The sequence below is a fragment of the Rhododendron vialii genome, chromosome 12a (assembly GCF_030253575.1).
Source record: "Rhododendron vialii isolate Sample 1 chromosome 12a, ASM3025357v1".
In the NCBI taxonomy this organism is placed as follows: domain Eukaryota; kingdom Viridiplantae; phylum Streptophyta; class Magnoliopsida; order Ericales; family Ericaceae; genus Rhododendron; species Rhododendron vialii.
Genome location: NC_080568.1, coordinates 18,341,970 through 18,347,969, shown reverse-complemented (window position 1 = coordinate 18,347,969; position 6,000 = coordinate 18,341,970).

The following is a 6,000-nucleotide window of genomic DNA, read 5'->3' as shown; positions in this document are numbered from 1 at the left end:
CAAAATTTCTCTCTACTTGTGGTCCATTTTTTCCAAATAAATACCAAGAAATCTTGTTCCGCAACATTCGTACGTACCCTCTTAAAATTTAAATTAGTAATCTGTATAGAGAACTTTAAATTGAACAACTTATATATCACCAATTTGAGATTCGTGATGATGAGGACAGATCAGGGATGATTATGGACAACCACCCTATCAACATTTTAAATTTGTTCTCCACTTGTAAATTAGATATTTGAAGAATTATATACTTATATAACTTTGCCGGCGCAACATCTTTTTAGAAAATCTTGCGCCTGTAGATTATTTTTTTTAAGAAACTATAATTGGCCTCGTAATTTTATTTTTAGGAAAGAATCCACTCTAAAATTAAATTGCCTAGTGAAAAAAAAAATTATAAAATAGAATGATTACAGAAACAGAAGCAGATTATTCTGAGTAAACGTCAAATGCATTGTGCTTTGCCGTACCCTCCGCTACTTCCACCCGTTTGAACCGTTCAAGTTCAATCTGACCTCATCAAAATCGATAAAATCAAATTGACAGTGAAATCCATAATTTTAGGCAACAATGAGCATGCGCAGAATATATACAATGGAACTTTGCATAGCTCATGTCAAAACTTCTACAAGTAGTTTTTGAACGCACATCTTTCAACCTAAGAAATATTAATGTCGTGCAAAAATACTACAGATACAGACATAGTTGTATTTCTAGAAATTTCGCAACATTTTTTGTTCTATATTCATATTTTCAAGTTCGCTATTGATAGATATTTTGAAAGATATTTTTCAGTTGACTCTAAAACATATAAAATTCATTTATGAAAAGTAGATTTGTACAGTAAAAGTTACAATATTTTAAAGTTTAGAACACAAAAAAAAAAAAAATGCGCCAGAGGCCGTAGGCTGACATATATGTAGTTGGGAAGAAAAGGGCAAAATAGTAAAAGCACAATGAAAAGGACCTAGACAAGGAACAAATCATCATAGCTTGAGTTCAGCAATAGGCCGGTGTTTCTATTAAACAAGTTGTGGATCACAACTTTTTGATTTTGTCCTTATTCAAATTTTTTTTACGTTTGTTAGCTTGCGTCAAACTTGTATGTAATATCGGTTTGCCTCAATGAAAGGGGGAAAAAAGTAAAAAATTATGACTTTTACACAAGTTTTTGGAGAAATATCCAATCGAAAGCTCAAAAAGTTGGAGTAGTTTTTTTAGGACTTTTTCTTGGATATTTTTCCAAAAATACATGTGTAAAACTCATAATTTTTTTACTTTTTTCGCTTCCGTCCACCAAGATGAACCAATAATACATAAGTAAAAGTTTGGTACAAAAATAACAAATGCGAAAAGAATTTGAATAAGGACAAAACCAAAAGTTGCGGTCCACAACTTGTTGGTTAGTGGAAACACGTCATTAATTAAGTTGCCAAGAGGGGAGCGGCCAAGTTTTTTTTGTTTTTTGTTTTTTGTGTGTGTGTTTATAAAATTGACTAACTCCAATAGATTAGCAAACGCGCGCATTATGACTAAAGAAAAACTAGCGTAATGTCACGTTTGAGAGCTCCATTTTAGCTACTTCTACTTCTTCTGAAAATTACATATATATTCGAAATGGAAGCCTAAACATTTCAAGAAAGTGTTAATTAATCATGTAACTTCATAATTAAGAACAATATCCTCGATCTAGCTCTTTTTTAATTGCTACATTTATAAACTAATAATTAATTAATTAACAAACAATGTTTGTTTGATAATAATGAAATGATAATAATAAGGTTTGATTGCGACATAACACAAGTAAGTAACATATGACAGAATTCAGCCGTCCAAAACACCGACCTTGTCGATCAAGTAGCAGTGAAAAGCTAGGTTGAAATATGATCGATGATGAAGATAGATAGATATATATATATATATAGAAGAGATTAGGTGAGTTTTATTAGAAAGCAATTGGTTGCATCAATACGTAAAATTAACAACTAAAACATATCATGCTGATGTAGGCCGGTGTCTAACTTCAATTAAACATACACTTTAGTAGTTATGTCTCCTCCATCCATCCATCGGTCCTGCCTTTTTTTCCTTGATTTTTTGTTTCTTGTTTCTGTTTTTTTCTATGTCTTCATATAGCTCCTAACTTCTTCTTCTTTCTATAACTCTTGTTTCCGGACCAGCTTACATGCACCTCGACTAATATATTCTAGAGGAATAACTCCAAAACTTTACTCTTACAGGTTGTTTACGCTGCATGCATGTGTTTGTTGAGTTCAGTTCTACGTTTGTGGTTATTTAGGCCTTGTTCTCCTAAGGGCTTTTGGGACTTTTTGGGGGGTTTTTAAGTGTTGTCCTTATGACTTTTATCATAATATTTTTAGAAATATCCAAGATAAGATCCAAAAAAAAAAAAAAACCAAAAGCCCTTAGGAGAACAAGGCCTTATTTGCATATACTTTCATATACATTTACCTGCATCCAATCTGATGTATTCTTATAATATTATTTGGTTATTCTTTTCTAAAAATACACACCCCCAAATTTTGTACAAGGAATAGCATATATCTTTTCAATATAATACTTTAATGGCTCTCAACTAATTAACGGCGGAACTACGTTCAAAGTGGATTGGGCTATAGCCCAGGTGGACATCAAAAAAAGTAAAATTTATGGGTATAATTTTAGCCGATTAAATTTTTTCTCATCTCATTCTTCTATGATTATCTGTATATTGAAAGAGAACTTGTTGAAGATATCAACTCAAATTCGATAATACTAAATCATTTCTACTCTTTGAAATAACGTAAGATACAACTTCAATAAAGTACCTTAGATAGTGTACGTTTTTTTTTACTTTTCTTTTGTTTATTTTTGAACATTTACGTATTCATGTACAAGTTTGCTGGACATTAATTATAGAACTCCTTTTGACAGCTAATTTTGCCACTCTTTATTTGTTAACGCCACTCCTTTTCTTTTTGGTTAATATATATTTTGGGTTAGCCCAGGCAGATTAGATTCCTGATTTCGTCCATTCTATTTGGCATTTGTGCTATCACTTCCATGTGGAACCTATAATTGAAATTGAACAACACCACCAACAACAACAAAGATAATTAGAATGCATGCATTTGCATGTGTCTCATGGGGACCAGCTGAAGGACATAATAATCCATGCACCTTATTAATTTGTGAAACTGTTATTGTGAAAGAGTTGGATCGGTAATCATGGCAGCCAAACTGTTTTAGTTCTATCGATCTCACTTTCTGTCCCTCACACTCTGTCACCAATTGTGGAGGACTGCTTCTTCGCTTGTTGACCCCGCAACGGAGGAAGGGTGGAAAAAGGTCTCAGAAAGTAGATACAAATTGGTTGGAAATTAACTCATTAACCCCCCATTTCTTTTATTGCATGACACGAGAGAGAGAGAGAGAGAGAGAGAGAGAGAGAGAGAGAGTCTCTCAGTACTATGATTAATTAAATTGTAAGACACTCTAAATTGTGATAGATTTACTTCTATTAGACATGATTACCAGACTCACGGCTAGCACATGCATTAAAAAGATGGAAAAGGGGATCGAAATCTTTTCTTTCTTTCTTTTTTTCATTAGAAGGGAGAAACATATTTGCCTGTTGGTTGGGGCTCAACATTGATAAGTCTGTTTTGCACCATAATAAGGCTGATTATATTGAGTGTGTATCACTAGCACGTACCTCATGCAAGAATAATAAGTGCTATCTTGAGAAACCACACCTACATTTTCTTTTGTGATGCGGAAATTTCAAAGCACGCTCATTTTTGATATCTAAAACAATCGGAAGACAGAAGCCACATCATGAATCGGGTATACTGAAGAGTTTACAAAATGAAACCAATAGAAGATTTCAGGATTTCAAGTCAGATCAAGCCCCAATATTAGTTACTACAGTATATTTAGAATACTCGCTATACATCAGTTTATATATATATATATATATGTGAATAATACATTTGTAAATCAATCTTTAAATTTTTAATAAATGTAGTTTGTTTACGGGAAAATTTCAAATAGTTTTAACATCGCATCATGTAATTTCATCTTAGACAAAAGTATATGGGGTATTTTCGTCTATAGTCATAAGAAATGAACCAAAAGTTGTAGTAATAGTCATTCAATTTGAGGTTGCCCTTGACATTGAAATTAATTTCTCTCGATTTAGGAGTATTTGGCATTAATTAATTCTCTGAATGAATGTGTTCTCCTCCACCATATCCCTACATTATATGGACCTTGATGGTGCCAAGTGGCTTATATTCCATTAATAAATAAATGGGCTTATTTAAATGATTCTCAAATTAAGCCCACGTATTTTTGATGTGATATATCCAAGACCAGGACGATCCCGGCCACTTACTTAAAGGCCCACTTCTCATGCTTGCTTTTCGATCGCCGGCCGGGCAGTTATAAAGATCAGGACAAGCCCATTTCTCTGGCCGAAAGAGAAACCAATTATAGTTTCATAGGCATCACATATACTACTACTTATTACACCAGGCGAGGGGTTCAAAATAAAAAAAAATAAAAGTTTTCATCAAGTTCAAAAATAAAAATGTACTTGCAGCCAGCTCGGCTAAGGCTCCGTTCCAGAAACCTTCCTAAAAAATAAGCAGCTTATTTCATATTTTCAAACTCAAAAATAATATAAATGAAAAATAATTTTTGCAATTTTTTTTGTATCGTATAAAAGATCTCGATGAGATCTTTCAAACAAGATCCATATTGCATATTTTTAGATTTCAATAAGTCCATAATTTTTGAGCTTGAAATTACATTCTTAAAAAATAAGGGCTTTTTTTCATTTTTGGAACGGAGCCTAATTATGATATCTTTTTCCAGACTTTGAAGGACATGCAGGTTGGTGGTGTACGTCTGATCTCAAGAGATAAAAACCCGAAAGAGAGAGGCTAAGCTGTAATTAGTTTGATTGGATCATAATAACACAGCAAGGCTGTACATGTATGCATTAATTACAGATTCAAGGAGCATTATACACAAGGGGAAAATAAAATAAAATAAAATATATCCATGCACGCGTGTTGCCAAGGGAGAGAGGGGGAAATTATTCATCCCAAATTTCTATTCTACGAGAAGTTTAAAATTCAAAGAGAATTAGACCTAAAGAAAAAACTGCCAGAGAGAGATGAGCATGCACCTTAACGGCCGGATTAGTTGTTACTATTAGCTAGCAATGACTGACTGTCTTTTGTCATCGTTATTAAATTACCAATGATCAAAAGAGGAAATTAATAATGAACAAAATTAAGCAGTTAAGCACACAAAATTCTGTAGCGTTGGCTTTTATTAATTCTTGTGAGGCTAGTTCATACAAGACTTTGTGGATACCATGTAAATAAAGTTCTAGCACCAAAAGAGCCATTTCAGAGGAAGAAAAAATTGTAAAATATGATGAAAGATATATTCAAGGAGAAAGGAGGACTCGCTTTTACCTGAAGCTAGTCGTATGAAGCACCAAGGACGATTGAATGCAGGCGATCTGATAAACATTTGTTAGAACAATTGTATGAAATTAGGCAGGGGCAAAGACCAAAGAATGAGCAAAGGATCCCCATCTTGATCGGCCCTGCTAGTGGACAACAGGATTTTCTCTTGCAGTGGTGGATGCCCTGAGTCCCTGACCCTTTCACAATTCCAGATATTCTCATATATTTCTACATACTAATTTTTCAAGTTAATTTGGAAAATTTATACGGGAGTGGCCCCTGCAATCCCTTGGGTGAAAATTTCTTACTATTCTAACATATGTGCAAAAAATAGTCTCTAAATTTTTTATTTATCTATCATTTTTTATCGTGTGTATAAAATTAAATGGTGGCTACGTACATTCATATTTCATTCATTTTGCATCTTCCTTAGACCTAACAATTAGCAATGCACACATGTGTTAGTTACTTACAGTAAGTTGCTCTGTGTCCGCTACAACTTTATGGGATTAGT